We start from the raw sequence: 17,299 nt of genomic DNA on the forward strand, positions 1-17,299 counted from the left end.
TTATTTGAAGAAATATCACAATACATAGTGTTTATGTTTATGTTGCATGTATGCATATGTTTATCTAGCAACAAAATCAACGTGAGAAAGAGAAACAGCTTCATCATTAGACCCTCCCGACGCGGGAGCTAAATTTCAGCACTATGAACAGCGCAAGTTGAAGGGCAAGATTTAAAAGAGGCGAAAACGCTCAATAATTTTTTTTTTCTCAATCTATCAAAGGTCTAGTAGTGTACCTGTTGTCCACTAAGTCCACTTGTTATATTCATAGCTGTGTGTAGCCTGTTCATGTCAAAAGTGTTTCACTTTCAGTTTCATTTGACTTAAAAGTTCCTATAGTTCCTAGGACTATTATCCTAACCAAGTCGAATACACCATGCATGATAGGGTGAAGTGAGAGGCAGAATATAAGAAGTATAAGAAGAAGTAGGTAACAAGTAGGCTAGTCATCTCTCTCACCGGTTTGAGTCAAATGTCAGACAGACATCTTTTTGAAGCTTGGCCTCGTTAGGATCACTGTTGTCTGTTAACCAGTATAAAATAAAATAAAAACTTGTCTGTGATGTTTCTAACAAAATCAGTTCCCAATTCATCCATAATATCCAGTAGATGGCAGCAAAAACAATCAGAACCCTTCCTGGAGAAACAACCGAGCTCAGACATATTTTATTCAGGTTTTGAAAACGGTTTGCATGCTGTGTAGTTTTGTTGGCACTCGTGACCTTCAGATTTTTTTAAAAATAATTTATTCAAACCCCCAATTTGAACCACTTCTGTAGAATAACCCAACAAGGCATACAATACAGAGCTTATAAAGGACTTTTATTTTGACATCATAAATACAGGGTTTTCTCGTGACGTATCTGTTGTACGTTCTCATTACTCACCCGATCTGTTCTCTGAGCTCTAACTAGCTCCATTAACACTTCCAGTTTCGGAACTGGTAAGAAAATGGAAACAGAAGAACGTTTCTCACGAAAATATCCGTTCATGGCATGCAAAACTCGCCCTTGTTGTATCGTTACGGTATTTCCTGAGGTACATTCAAATGTGTTTTCATCCATTTAGGAAGTGATAGCGTACTCTCACAACGTGTATGACATCAAACTTTTTGGCTGCCGCTTTTCCCCTCTAAACTTGTTATTTCTTGCTACCTAGGTGATCATTATTAGGATTGACCATTTGTACGATTTTCTTGCCTAATAGTGTTGCTCTTTTGTCTACTGAGTGGTTTACGGAGAGCTGTGATTGCTTTCTATGGACTGACAAGAATGACTCAACCATTGAACATTGCCATATTGGATTACCCACAATTTTCTGCTGCTGTCTTGCAGCTCCCTGCCTCTCACTGGAATCTATCTGTTGTGTTTTTACTACCAAACGTGAGAACCTCTTGGATTACCCGCTCTTTTGAATCTCGTACGGCCCGGTGATGCGCACACCTTCCTCCCTGATTGTCTCTTTCCCTCTAAAAGTACTTTTTCCCCTGGCCTTCACTGGTAGTTCAGCCTTCACTGCGTTGCTGTCTGCTGTGCCCTGGCGGTTAAATCACATTGAGTAAGTCTCCGCTCTCTCGTTGCTGTTTGTTCTGCTGGCGAGAATTGTGTTGTGGTGGGGTCGGCCACGTTGGTTTGCTGCGTATACCGTCCGTGGTGTTTTTTTATGAACGGTGTGATTCTTGGTGGTCTTTTTGTTACAACACAGACATTTCTATGTATCCATTTTGCTACTCTTTACTTCTGGATATTACTGTCCTGGATATCTGGGCACAACTTAATACTGGAACATGCCTCCTTTTTAATTCTCCTTCATTCGACATTGAGGAGGCTTCAGCAGAAGAGCCGACCCTCTCTCTCACAAATTGCAATTCAGAAGAATTAAGAATTAACCCTACTTTAAAATGTGGCTTAAGTCAAATGTGTTTAGTATCTATGAAGGGAGACTGCTTAAAGTCTGAGGAACCTTTCGTGAGTGAAGGATGTAACCGGCTCATTGAATTATAGGCAGACATCCTCCACCTCATGGAGGAGGTGAAAGTGAGAGATGATTGTATTGCTCTCCAGGACCAGCTGAGACAGCATGCCTCCTACAGCTCTGCCCTTGCTGTAGAGGAGCTTTTCAGCCCTGTCGAAAGATATGGACTTCCCTCGACCTGCAACGCCTGGTTCTAGACAGGCCTGTGTGGAGTAATGATGTTCTGAAGTAAAATCAAGTGTTATCAATAGGATATACTAAATAACTAACGATATATCAAAATATAACTATTCCAATGTAGCTAATAAAGTAACAGCAAATATAACCATTTAAATATAACCAATAGTACATGCTTTAATACATTTAATGTTTCAAAAGTACCTAACAGAATGATTAATGTAGACATGTGTTTAACATGTTTAATGTTTGAAGTTGAGTACCTAACCGAGTGATTCAAGATTGACTAATGATGGAATGTGTTTAACATGTTTAATGGTTGATGTTGAAGTTTGTTTTATGATTAAAGTTGAAGTGTTGATCTGTATTCAAGTTTGGTAGGGAGAGAGAGGTGAGTGACCTTGGGACGTGGGTCTTATCTGGAGGGTACTGTACAAACAGGGGAAGATGTACCCAAATATGATGTTGACCTTGGGACGTAGGCCTTATCTGGAGGATACTTTCCAGAACAGGGGAAGGTATGCCCAAGTATGGTGTGGGGAAGAAGAAAGAAGTCTGATCGGGGAAAAGTGTTCCACCTACCAGGAGGAGTCCAGGTCCAGAGTATAGGTATAAAATGGGATGACGAGCATCTCAACGGGCATTTCCATATGACCACATGGAGGACGGATCCCTAAGAGACCAGGAGGTCTAGCCCACGACCAAAGTCCTCTCTCGGGAGAGTTTAGACTTGGAAGCCCCCAGCCTGGATGGCTGTTAGTATCAGAGTAGGCTTCCTCTTAGCTGCCTGGAGACTTAGCCCTCGCCCTCTCAGTACTTGGCATTGTCCATAACTGTCTGTGGTTGGGACTTGGTTGAAAGGCTTGCTGGAGGTTGAGTGACTGTTTCACTTGTACTGGGAAGCATGAGTCGTCGAAGCCCCTCGGCTGAGGGCACGGTGCTACTCTGGAGAAATCAGCAGGGCTGATAGAGGCACCGAGAGTATTCAGTGGTTGCGGAAATGCCGATGCTGGATGGAGCCTCTCTAAATTTATACTAAGTTAGACAGAGTAGGGACAGATAGGGTAAGATTCCTTTTATTGACTTGATTTATTTTTTTATTTCTTAAATTACTTTCTTGCTACATTGCATTACCATGCTGTAACACTTAAAGCTTAAAAAGCCATCTGCTATTTATATTGCTTACTTATATGCTTACTGGTTATACTGTATATTTTTTAGTACTTCTATTTTTATTTTATTGTATTTTAAAACTATTGTATTGTTGCACTACTCTGTGGCACTGTCACTTTTGCATTTCACTGTATACTTGTATGCACGTGACAAATAAAGAATCTTGAATCTTAAATAAAGTACAAATCTGCATTTAAAGAAAAATAAGTATTTTAGTTCTTGTTAGAAGTTTAGACAGAATTGAAATAGTCACCTAAGTTGTGTTACTCTCCTTGCTATATTACACCAACGGATCTGAATGATTATTCTAGACCCTGTATTAAAATATCCCCTTTGGATGAACTGTCCTCATCGATAAATTTAAATTTGTGCAACCATACCAACTGGCACTCATAAGAATAGAGCCGTCGTTAACCATTGGGGCTTTCATATGCTAAGCTCTGATTTGTAGGTCACTTTCAGAGCATAACATTAAGCTGAAGCTGGGGGAAGTAGACGGTTAACAGCAGGGTGAGTCTATTCGACAACAGCCTAAGTATATCTAGAAACCTATTGGGTAAGACCCTTTAGGCTGAGAATCTAACCCGTTAGATGGAGGGCTGGACCGGGACTCCTGTATTGGGTCTAATACCGGGAGACAGCCCGGGTGCCTTCCCATTACTAGACCGGTCCCCAAATCGGTAGTCGCAGATAACAAGAAGAAAACCAGGCAGGCGGCCGAAAGTATTACTCCCCAGGTTTTCCACCATTGAGGATGACCTGGTGGAGCTGTCAAACTGCTTTGACCTTCTCGTCCATGATGCTCCGGCTCCATCGGCCCCTGAGGCCCCCTCGGATTCCTCTCCCACACAGACGGTGTGGCGGTCCTGGCGTCAGCAGCATCCTCAACTCCTACCGGTGCCACCAAGCCTCCCAAAGAGTCTGATGCTTCATCCCAGCCCTCCAGCTGCACTGTCCTCCTGGAAGTGGCTACTCCTCCTCCCATCCAGCCGACAGCTGTTCCATCACACACTGCCCCACCCCTGAAGTCACCCTCTGCTCAGAGGCATCTAGTGAGCGGCCGGCCACACCAGTCTCTCCAGCACCTCGCTCTCTGCCCACCCCCCCTTCTAGGATAGTAGTTGGCAGCTCTATGGTGCGGGATGTTGTGGTCCCAGAGAACAAAACTTTCTGCTACCTTGGGAGCACGTGTCCAGGACATAAACCAGATGGTTCCCTCAGTCCTGGAACGTAACCGGAAGGCAAAAACTGTTGTGGTTCATGTTGGGTCAAACAATATCAAACTAGCCTGTTTGGAGAAACTGAACTGACTTTATACAGCTCTCCACAACCCTGAAGGAATCAGGACTACAGCCAGGGATCTCTGGTCCACTACCTCCGCTTCGCATGAGGTTCAGCAGGCTACGGCAGCTACATTGGTGGTGTAATGATGATGATTCTGATATTGAAGAATAATATCCAATGGTGCGTGAAAGAAAGTGGATACTCACATTTTGAGAAGGTGTAAAAGTCGTGAGGGGACGCTACTTCTATCCGTGTTAAGGTAACCCCAATCCATTTCCCTCATACTACACTGCCAATAAAATCTGTTTCAATACAGGCTAGCAAATTGGCCTACACCTCAGGGGAGTTACCCACCATAGAAACACCAGACGATTTTAAAGTGAGAAATGGGTATGGACTGTTACATTTAAATGCCAGAAGCCTAATAAATAAAATGGACTTCATCAAAGGCAAACTCAGACATTTTCTGATCTCACATGGCTAAATGTGTCAGTGCCTGACAATGATATGTCCTTAAATGACTATACCATATTTAGGACAGACAAAGAAGGGAGAGGAGGAGGGGTGGCTATTTTTGTCAAAAACTGTTTTACTGCATCTGTTCTGCTATCCTCCACTGTCCCAAATCAATATGAATGTTTAGTCCGAAGTGTGTGTTTTGGAAATAACTCTAAGATGTCTGTGATAGGAGTGTATCGCCCACCATCTGCTCATCATAGTACCCTTGATAACTTAGCTACACTTCTATCCTCCTATGCACATTCTGAAGTAGGAATAATAGGAATTTGAATCTAGACTGGTACCCTCAGATAAAATCAAACACCTATGCAATGGTTTACTATCACAGTTAATCTCAAAACCAACAAGGCCTAACTTGAATAATCCAGATAAATCCACCCTGCTAGACATCTGTTAGCAATGCGGATGCGGTGGACCCAAGTGCGGAGAAATACTCAGACGAAAGGCGTAAATACACGAACATTTCTTTTTAATTAAGAATGATCGGGGCAGAATGCACAAACAAACACTGGGAGAAAAGGGTAAAATAAAAGTGGAGAATACCTGTGTTTATTGGAGCTTGGTTGTCACTTCACAAGTGGCATAACGAAGATCTAAGAAAATGGTAACACGGACCGACTGGCAGACAGGGTAAACACGAACAGACGGGGAGAATCTCTGACAAGGACATGGGGAACACACAGGCTATATATCGCAAACAGGGGACAGAACACACAGGTGAAACGAATCTGGGTAGATTGGGAGGCCACTGGCCCCGTACCGCCAGAGGAGGGCGCCAGAGTCACCAGACAGCAACCTCAGGCGTGACAGACATCATCCTAACAAATAGGCCTTATACATATACAGTGGCTTCAGAAAGTATTCAGACCCCTTCACTTTTTCCACATTTTGTTGTGTTATAGACTCAATTTATTAATTGATTGATTACATTCATTTTTTTGCCATCAATCCACACACATAATAACGAAGCAAAAACTCGTTTTTAGAAATGTCTGCAAATGTATTAAAATTGAAATACAGAAATATCTAATTTACATACAAGTATTCAGACTCTTTCCTGTGACACTTTTAAAATGAGCTCAAATGCCAAAATGTCATCAACAAATCCGTCAATAAGTAGAATTGAGTCCATCTTAATGCAAGGATAATAGTTCATGTGATTTTGGAATTAATATTTTTGTTTTTATAGGGTCTCTGATTTGCATAGGAATCAATTACACACTGTGTGGATCAGGTTGTCATTACCCACTGAGCAAATGGAGAGGAACAAAACTGCTCAGGAATGCTACCTTGAGGCCTGGGGAGACTTACAAAAATATACAAAGTTGAATGGTGGAGAGGAAAAAGCACAGTCGATGGGACAACATCATCTCAGTCACTCTACAAAATTGGTCTTTAACCAAGTGGCCAAAAATAACCCCTTAATGGAAAATAATCTCTCATATCCATAACTGTGTTTACAACAATGAATCCAAGTGATCGAGCAAAGAAAGTGGCTGAAATGTGTTTATTTGGTTTTACTACAAAGCATGTTTAGTGAAAATCCAGCACATGCAATGCAGTTTCCGCACCATCCCTCGTGTGAAGAATAGTGGTACCTGCATCATGTTATGGGTATGTTTGTCACCGACAGGGACTGGGGAGTTTGTCAGGATCAAGAGAAAATTATGACATTTGCTGAGTTGGATTGAGTCTCAACACAACAAAATGTGGAAGAAGGGGTCTGAATACTTACCATACTTACTTATCTCATTTTAGTGAGCAAGGTTTTTTTTTTTTTTACATGATCTTTATTGGTCAAATCTTTCCCTGCATACCTGACACTGATTTGGCTCTAGAACATTTCTCATCTATATTTAAATCTTTGGCAGACGAGCATGCCCCCTTTAAACGCCTTAGAATTAAGAATAGAACTAATCCTTGGTATTCCACAGAACTTTCAGATCTCCTTTTGTTGAGAAACCAGGCCTGGGCCAAAGGTAGAATTACAGACTCAGTAGCTGATTGACAGATTTTCAGACAACTGAGAAATAGATGCATCTCATCAATTAAGAAGGCTAAATCAAGCTACATCCTAAGTGCTATCTCGGATTCTGCTGGTGATCCAACAAAATGCTGGAAAACAATTAATGCCCTGAAGCTTGGAAATTCCTCTTCATCTCTACCTAAAGAAGTGTTGTCAGACTCTGGCCTTATTACAGAGAAAATTTAGAGAAGCAATGCCTTTAATTGTTTTATCTTGGCAGGCTTTTTATTTGAGAGAAATGGTGGTTTTGCTGACCCTGGTCAGATGGTCGACTGCGTTCCCATCTCCCAGCCCCCAGTTGGCTCGATGGGAGATCAGTCAACGACTAGCGAATCTTTGTTTCAATTTAAACAATTTTCTACTTGTGATGTTCTGCTTAAAATTGATTTAAAAAAATCGATTGTGGCTGATCTGCTTGATCCAAGCATATCGCAGCTTTCGGCCCCCCTGAGTCATTGACACACATTTTTAATCTGACTGTTATCTCAGGTGCTATCCCCAAGGTTTGGAAGACAGCCCATGTGCTCCCTCTCCATAAAGGTGGTGACCCCTCTGGCCTCGATAACTACAGCCCAATATCCAAGCTATCTTGCCTTTCCAAAGTATTAGAGTCCCTGGTCAACTCCCAGCTAATAACCTTTTTATCTTCCCATTCTATTCTAAATGTGCACCAATCTGGCTTTAGACCTGGTCATAGCACAGTCTCAGCTGCTACGCTTTTCTTAGATGATGTGTTAAATTACCTAGATCAGAAAAAAACATTGTGCTGCCTTATTTATAGATTTCTCCAAGGCATTCGATACGGTCAACCATTACCTACTCATTCAGAGGTTGTCTGAAATTGGCCTGCATCAGGCTTCATGTAGATGGTTTGAAAATCAGTTAATGGACAGAACGCAGTGTGTCTTAACTGATGGTGTTAAATCAGGTTTTATGGACATAACAAAGGGTGTTCCACAAGGATCAATTCCTGGTCCAGTTCTTTTTACTATTTTCATCAACAATATTGGATTATCTGTAAATAATTGTAACCTGCATCTATATGCCGATGACACTGTTGTATATGCTATTGCCCCCACGATTGACCAGGCTCTTTCTGAGCTACAGAAAAACAAAACATATGTTATTTACCAAATCACAGAAAAATTTATCTGATTTATGCATATGTACTTTGGGTGGTGTCCCCATTGAGTGTGTCCCTGCTCATAAATACCTGGGCATTTTGTTTGACAAAGACTTGACCTTGAACATAAAGAGGAGCTTGTTAAAAAGCAAAGATTTAAGGTGGGCTTCTTTTATTGGAATAGATCTTGCCTTTGCCTGAACGGCAGAAAGCGGATTGTGCAATCAACCTTCATGCAAGAGCTTGATTATGGTGATATCATCTACCAAAATGCAGCAGCCACTACTCTTAAACCTTTGGATGCCAGAGAATATAGTATACACTTTGTGTCAAAAAGTGATGACGTCACATAAATTTAATCATCGAAAATAATACTTGAAAATTATAAGTCCCGCCCCTTTGGGGGGCGGATGTGGTGGGCTGTTGATGCTTGCACAATGAGGCGTGGGTGAGAGGCTAAGGTGTTCTGCTGATTGCAAGATTAGATGTAGGAACTTGACAGTTTTATGGGGTGGGTGTTGTTGTTGTTTGTCCAATGAGACGTGTGTGAGAGGCCAAGGTGTTCTGGTGTTTGTCGGAATTTGACATTTTTATGAGGATGTGGACACCCCCGTAGGATGTAGATCCGTGAGAATGGAATGTATGGGTTAGGGGGGGGGGGAGGGGAGGGGAGGGGAGGGTAGGGGGCCCCCATGGGGGGCCCTGAACTGTCTGAAGAACCATCGGGGGTTCAGCTAAAGTTTGTCACTGATAAGGGGTGTTGGGAGGGGTGGTGATGACTTTATGTGGCATACAGGCATCTATGTCAAAATTGCATATGAGGCTTAAAATAAAACTTCAATACAGGGGGTTAAAATGGGCAATTAAAAAATGGTTAGGCTGCTACTCTAGTGCTAGTATTGTGTTCAATAATGAAGGGTTAGGGTTAATAAAAGGGGGTTTAAAAAAAAAGGTTCATTTTTTAAAAAATGTTTAGTTTCAAACGAGGGGTCTGCCCCAGTGGCACGGACGTGACGTTGATAAGATCATGTGTTTCCAGGGTAAAAGGTGTATATATATATATATATATATATATATATATATATATGATCCTGTGTGAGAGCTGTAGTAGTGGTTGTGGCTATATGACTGTGTCTAAAATGGCTTCTACAAGGATGGAGGGGGAATTGGAAGGGTGTTTATTGCCCTATGAGACGTGGGTGAGAGTCTAAGGTGTTCTGGGGTTTGTCGGAACATGACATTTTTATGAGGATATGGTCACCCCCGTGCGCTATAGAACCGTGAGAATGGATTGGATGGATTAGATCGGGTCCTGGGGGGCCCTGAACTGTCTGAAGAACCACCGGGGTTCAGCTAAAGTTTGTCACTGATCAGGACTGTGGGATGGGTGGTGATGACTTTATGCTGCATACAGGCATCTATGTCAAAATTGCATATGAGGCTTAAAATAAAAGTTCAAATTGGATGGATTAGGGGGTTCCCAAGGGCCTTGAACTGTCTGAAGACCGACCGAGGTCCGGCTAAAGTTTGCCTCTGATAAGAGCATGTGTTTCCCGGGCAAAAAGATGTACATATATGTGACCCTGAGAGCTGGTCACAAAGGCCCAAAGACTTGTGACAGATGCATCTGATCAATCTCTCTCCACCATGGAGGTGCAATTGTGTGGAAATGACCGGCTGTGTGTTCTACCTCTTGTTACCTGTTCAAGTGTTATGGTAACATCACACTGCTGGTCATTTCCTCATAATTACACGTGATATATCTATCTGATAGGCATCGCTTGAGTCTTGCATTGAGGTTCAACGTTTTTCAACGTTTGCCATGTGGGACAGTGAACCTGCATTCTGTAATCCTAGTTTTTGTAAGCTATCCTGAAGCATGTTCTAAATGTTTTTTCAAGAAAAAAGTGGCTTGAAAGTCTTGGGATCTTTAGCATTGAGCTGTAAGACCAAATTGTTAGGAAAGTATTTGTTGGTCGTACAAAGCTTTTGGCTTTTTCCTTTTTTTCTACATGCCAATGGAACAGCATTTTTAGCACCTTTTTTTTATTTGAGATGGATATGGGAAGTTTAGAAACCAATGCTGGATAACAATACAATCTGACTTAAAGAAGCGTATTGCATATCTTTGAATATAGACATGTTGCATATGTAGGTATGTTCGCAAGTAACATGTCAGTAAAGAAAAGGGTAATGAAAGTCATAGCAGCTCACCACCAAAAATCTGAATTTGACTAGGGGTATTGTCTCTTATTTTAACCCTTGGCTTGACATTTTAAATGTACAACATGTACCGCTATATTCCCATAGACACATATAGAGTTCATGAAAAGTATCACTAATTTGGATCATTATCTCACAATTTGTTATTTAGGTCGATTTTTAGGATAGAACTTGAGTTGCTGGTATTATTGTGGGAACTCAAATCAGTCACTCAGCTTTTTCTATAGGCTACCCTCATCAATGCAGAATATGTGCTTGTCCAATGAAATGTGAATGTTCTCGTTTCAGTACGCTGAACGCTTCATCTTTCACTCCACCGTTTCCTAAATCATTTTACCTCATATCCTTTGTTCATCCTAAATTTGTTTCTAATACTGCTTATTCATGTTTTAAGTTACCTATTTATACCAGCACCTTAGATTACCAGACCTGTACAACATTTGATAACAATGTTATTTTTGCACTAAAATAAAATGACTTTTGGAGCTATTGCTTGAGTTGAGTCTAGTGTGTTTCAGATGGTTGGACGTTCAGATTGTTCTGTTTTAGAGAGGAGAGGTGATGAGGGCAGGTGGATGTTCATCATGAAGCTTACTTTGTTTAATACCAGGCTAGTTTGTCGGGTGAGACCACACCAACTCATTGCATAGCTTGTTAACCAACTGGTCCCGGATACACGTAATGTACGTGCACTACTAATTCAGAAATTCATTTTTACACCCATTGGTCGAGAGGGATATTAACTAGCCAACTAGCATGCAGTGGGTGATATTACAGAGAATAATGCCTTTAATGTTTTATTACAGAAATAACTGCCAATAGGTTGTCATTGAATCTCCCCCCATAAAATGTTGCTGTTCATTAGTTATGATCTCAGTTTTGAGCTATGGTGAAGCGTAACAGTGCATATGCAAAACATTGTGAAACTGACATTTATTTTGACTTTTGTTGGACATTCAATATGTAGGCTAGGCTATATCTTACTGGTTGTTTGTAGTCTGTCTGTCTATCTCTAGTGTGTGGAAAGTATCCAGCAAATTGGTTCTTTGATGAATATGTGTAGGCCTAGTACTTGTTTCTGGGGTCACCGAAACTACAGCATTTATAGAGAAGTCAAGCTGCAAAAATGCATCATGGAATGTTGCCACTGGCCATGCAGGTAGAACTAGTTACATATCAGGATGTAGTTGAATTATCTGTCAACCTGTACATTTTTCATCGTTAGGGGACACAGTTTATCTGAAGCTAATCTATTTCCAGTGAATGGATATGTTCATGGGTGTGTGTGTTGTCATTCCAATGAGGGATAAGTGCTTAATTTGAGAGTGACCTGAACAATAGCAAGCCCAGGATGTAAATAATGAAATCACATTTAAATCATACATGCACCATTTCTAGTCTAGTACTTGCATAAAAACTAGGCTTAAGGGTGCCCTCTGATCAGATCTTGACAGTTTTTAGGGAAAAGGCACATTTAATTGCGAAAGAGTATGGTTATGAGGGGTCTGTTTTGTTTAACTAAATGGCATATCATCATGGATATCATAGACCAATTCAGCTCACCAGTAGGCACATTTCACGTGCCTCTGTTGCTTGAATGCAACAATTGAATTGGATTCAATTGGATTGTCTGATGATCTTTTTTCATCATGCTTAATCGAGTTGTTGGGAGTGTTTTAGAGATTGTTTAACGTCGTCATTGCTCGGCTTTACCCTTTGTTGGTTTGTATGACTTCTTCAACTGGTCCCCACATGGATGTCTCAGTTCAGTTGTCAATCTCCATTCAAAATGGGGCTAAGAATAGTATAGATGGATGCCTTTTCCATATGACCCATATCTCTGTGTTGCAGAAGGACATTCAAGCAAACAATGTTAATAACAAAATGAAACGTGAATCTGGGTTTGCACTATTGTAGGCCTATAGCCTACTGCTGACCATCTAAACATCTCCTAAAAGTATAATATCAGATACATAGGCACAGTAATGCCTCTCTTTGCCTTTCTCCTATCTTCCCCTGAAGAGCTAACCTCCCCTTATAGTAGAGTATAACTTATTTTCTTAATTCAAAGGTAACAATAGGTAACACTGAATGTACTGAAAGCCAGAGTGTTGATATACTTTAAGAAATGACGTATCCACCTGTAATATGCGTATTATGCATGTTCATTAACTTGAACTTATTGACCCCTCAAATTGGGATAGTAAGAAGTCGAAGTTGTCTTTGTTTTCTGATGTCTGTTCTCTGGCAAAAATTGACCCTAAGAATGAGACTGATGGAACATTAGTCATGTTAGTCGTTGAATAGGCATCTACTAGAAAGATTGAATTTGAGATGGTGCGAAGATTGGTCCTACTTTGTATTGCCTGTTGAGGTGCTGTAATAGAGGAGCTGTTACCATAGTTGCGGTGTCGTGTGATCTTATTGTATGTTTAATTTTGGCTTCAGCTTTTACTATTCATATTCCCATCAGACGACAGTTTTTTCCTCAAGTAACCAACAGAAACAATTAATGTTTGTCACCTTTTGCGGAATGCCTGAAAATGTTATGGTTATCGTTAAACCCCCCCCCCCCTACAACCTTTAATACGCGTAATGGCTCCATAACAATGATGCTTCTCGTACCGTTGTCCGTTATGGTTTATGAGTTGACTTCTCTTGTATTTTTGTTTGTTTAGCTTATGTCTAGATGTTGCTCTTTTATTCCCCAAAAATATGTATGATGGCTTCTGCAGGCCCTGCTACAGTATGATGGTCTCATATCTCACTCTGTCTTGAGTAGTCAACATTTTATTTTATTTTATCAGGTCTTTTTTGGTTGCGTTCATTTGGAGAACTATGATAGTCGTCACGCAGAGCTTGGCTCCATCCATCCATCGACTCGCAGCGACTCTATCCTGAGAAAGTACGGTTGCAAAAGAAATCGGAGAACTTTCGTAGAGCTTCCCCAAACCGAACCAATGCCATATAGCTGAATTACATGCAACATGCAAGACCTCATAACTAATAATGCAAGGTATTTTGTATCTTTCCGAAAGCATTGAGGGCTTCAGAGCAACTTGGCTTTTTATATACCAACTTGGAAAATTACCTCAGAACGGTCTCGGGTGCTAGTGTTGTATATCCCTAATTTATGATGACAAAGATCAATTTTAGTGACCAAATGACACAAGCCAATACTGTGTACAAACTTTATCATTTTACTTCCTTTAACCTTTAGTTAAGCAAAATTTGTAATTATGGATGAACTTTGAATGTATGTACATTAAAGTTCATGGGACCAAATTTTGTAATTGGGAGTTCAAGTCTCAATGTTGTTATGTACGCTTGCAAATCCACCCTTTTTAAAATGTAGTAATACTGTAACTAAAACAACCAATGAACGCTCAGCAGACACTGAGTTGGGACTCATTTGTGTGGCAATATAAGCTGTAGTCATGATTGGATGATATATTGATGTACCAATGAAATGGATATTTAGATTTGCAATGAATCACTATCAATATTCCTGCAATATGTTTTGGTAGTATAAATAGTGGGCTGCGGATTGAAAGAAAGAGGCATGTTGATGGGATGTTGTATGCAGAGCAATAATGACTAAAGTCTGAGTTGGAGTTATGATTTGCTGAGCAGTGTAGATGGGCCAACGTTAGGTAAGATGCATGGCAGGTATCACTCTGAGCTGTACCCGGGCCTGGGGTCTCCAGCACGTCTTGTGGCAACTTTCATTTAACATTTAAGCATTGGTAGGAGGTCATCTAATTAATTGAATATAGGTTACATGTAACTTTGCAAACCTATAAGTAGTGTTTTTAGTGGTTCGTAGTGGGCTTATAGATGCCACTGAGTGATCATCAAGGATCTAACATCTGCATCTTGAAGTGATGTTATGCAGTGCCGCAATAAAACCAGCGAGGCTTTTCATGCCCTTTGCCATTTAAAGCTGTTTGTTGCAACCAGAAAACGACAAGAACAGTAGCACGCTATTCATTATCCAAATTTGATACAGTTTTTGATATGACGATAGATGTATTTTTGCATGCTACATTTTACAAAGGGAATACACATTTGAAATTACTTTTCTCAATGTATTTGTGACATGATATACTGATGTAGTGGCCTATATCGGTCATTCAAGAGATCAATCGATTGAAAGGCACTGTACAGAGAAGGTTGTGTGGAAATTAAATTAAAGTTCTTATGTCATTCTTGTTGTCTGAGCTGAAAACATCCTGCATGTTATTGTTTTATGTGTGCCTTTTCAGAGATTTCCTTTCCACCTCCCATATACTGGGGTTGCCATCCCTATTTCATTTACATCGCCACATAAAATAATTTCTACATTAATTATCATGCAACCTTAAAAGTGAAGACGCTGCATAGAACGATCAGTATTTGTGTTTTGCACTTTCAAAGTAGTTTCAAAATTGCCCCACTTAAGGTTGGGCAAACTGACAAAAAACAACAATAAAAGACGAGGTAATTTAAGCTATCGATAGGAATTATAAGGAATAACATGACTTTGAAGAGCTTTTCTTAAAAGGTAAAAGATATATCTATATATATATCTATCTATCTATATAGATAGATATTCATATATATTCATGAAGTATCTCATAAACCTGATATATGCTGCATTGACTTTTCTCATTTCTTTTTTTTCTTTTGTGTGCTTCATATTATCCAATAAAAAATTGTATTTCCCCTTTTTTGAGAGGTTTGATCATCACCTAAGGCTGTGCACTGGCCATGCAAAAGCTATTTTCTGATTAAGGAGGTCTTGAACAACATGTACTGCTACTGTGTCCATCCCTGTCCTATTCCCCCGCACCTTTGTCTTAAGATAGCCTTAGAACTACACATGGAGTACATTCTTCTCGTACATTTGGTCTTAAAAAAAGTTGAGACATGAGAACATTGATTTAACCCAGTGTTTTAGGCTATATGGACACATACAGCATCCTTACAAAGCAAAACATGGAAAGTACCTTCGCTACAATTTAGAAATATTCCTTTGATCAAATGTAATGTTAACAATTGCATAAATTACACATAATCCTACGTAACCATTCCGCTTCAGATTCATACATACCCTTTCATTCCATCTGACAGTGAACATGTAGCAGTACATGTTGTTCAAGACCTCCTTAATCAGAAAATAGCTTTTGCATGGCCAGTGCACAGCCTTAGGTGATGATCAAACCTCTCAAAAAAGGGGAAATACAATTTTTTATTGGATAATATGAAGCACACAAAAGAAAAAAAAGAAATGAGAAAAGTCAATGCAGCATATATCAGGTTTATGAGATACTTCATGAATATATATGAATATCTATCTATATAGATAGATAGATATATATATAGATATATCTTTTACCTTTTAAGAAAAGCTCTTCAAAGTCATGTTATTCCTTATAATTCCTATCGATAGCTTAAATTACCTCGTCTTTTATTGTTGTTTTTTGTCAGTTTGCCCAACCTTAAGTGGGGCAATTTTGAAACTACTTTGAAAGTGCAAAACACAAATACTGATCGTTCTATGCAGCGTCTTCACTTTTAAGGTTGCATGATAATTAATGTAGAAATTATTTTATGTGGCGATGTAAATGAAATAGGGATGGCAACCCCAGTATATGGGAGGTGGAAAGGAAATCTCTGAAAAGGCACACATAAAACAATAACATGCAGGATGTTTTCAGCTCAGACAACAAGAATGACATAAGAACTTTAATTTAATTTCCACACAACCTTCTCTGTACAGTGCCTTTCAATCGATTGATCTCTTGAATGACCGATATAGGCCACTACATCAGTATATCATGTCACAAATACATTGAGAAAAGTAATTTCAAATGTGTATTCCCTTTGTAAAATGTAGCATGCAAAAATACATCTATCGTCATATCAAAAACTGTATCAAATTTGGATAATGAATAGCGTGCTACTGTTCTTGTCGTTTTCTGGTTGCAACAAACAGCTTTAAATGGCAAAGGGCATGAAAAGCCTCGCTGGTTTTATTGCGGCACTGCATAACATCACTTCAAGATGCAGATGTTAGATCCTTGATGATCACTCAGTGGCATCTATAAGCCCACTACGAACCACTAAAAACACTACTTATAGGTTTGCAAAGTTACATGTAACCTATATTCAATTAATTAGATGACCTCCTACCAATGCTTAAATGTTAAATGAAAGTTGCCACAAGACGTGCTGGAGACCCCAGGCCCGGGTACAGCTCAGAGTGATACCTGCCATGCATCTTACCTAACGTTGGCCCATCTACACTGCTCAGCAAATCATAACTCCAACTCAGACTTTAGTCATTATTGCTCTGCATACAACATCCCATCAACATGCCTCTTTCTTTCAATCCGCAGCCCACTATTTATACTACCAAAACATATTGCAGGAATATTGATAGTGATTCATTGCAAATCTAAATATCCATTTCATTGGTACATCAATATATCATCCAATCATGACTACAGCTTATATTGCCACACAAATGAGTCCCAACTCAGTGTCTGCTGAGCGTTCATTGGTTGTTTTAGTTACAGTATTACTACATTTTAAAAAGGGTGGATTTGCAAGCGTACATAACAACATTGAGACTTGAACTCCCAATTACAAAATTTGGTCCCATGAACTTTAATGTACATACATTCAAAGTTCATCCATAATTACAAATTTTGCTTAACTAAAGGTTAAAGGAAGTAAAATGATAAAGTTTGTACACAGTATTGGCTTGTGTCATTTGGTCACTAAAATTGATCTTTGTCATCATAAATTAGGGATAT

This window comes from Argentina silus, assembly GCF_951799395.1.
Source record: "Argentina silus genome assembly, chromosome: Y".
In the NCBI taxonomy this organism is placed as follows: domain Eukaryota; kingdom Metazoa; phylum Chordata; class Actinopteri; order Argentiniformes; family Argentinidae; genus Argentina; species Argentina silus.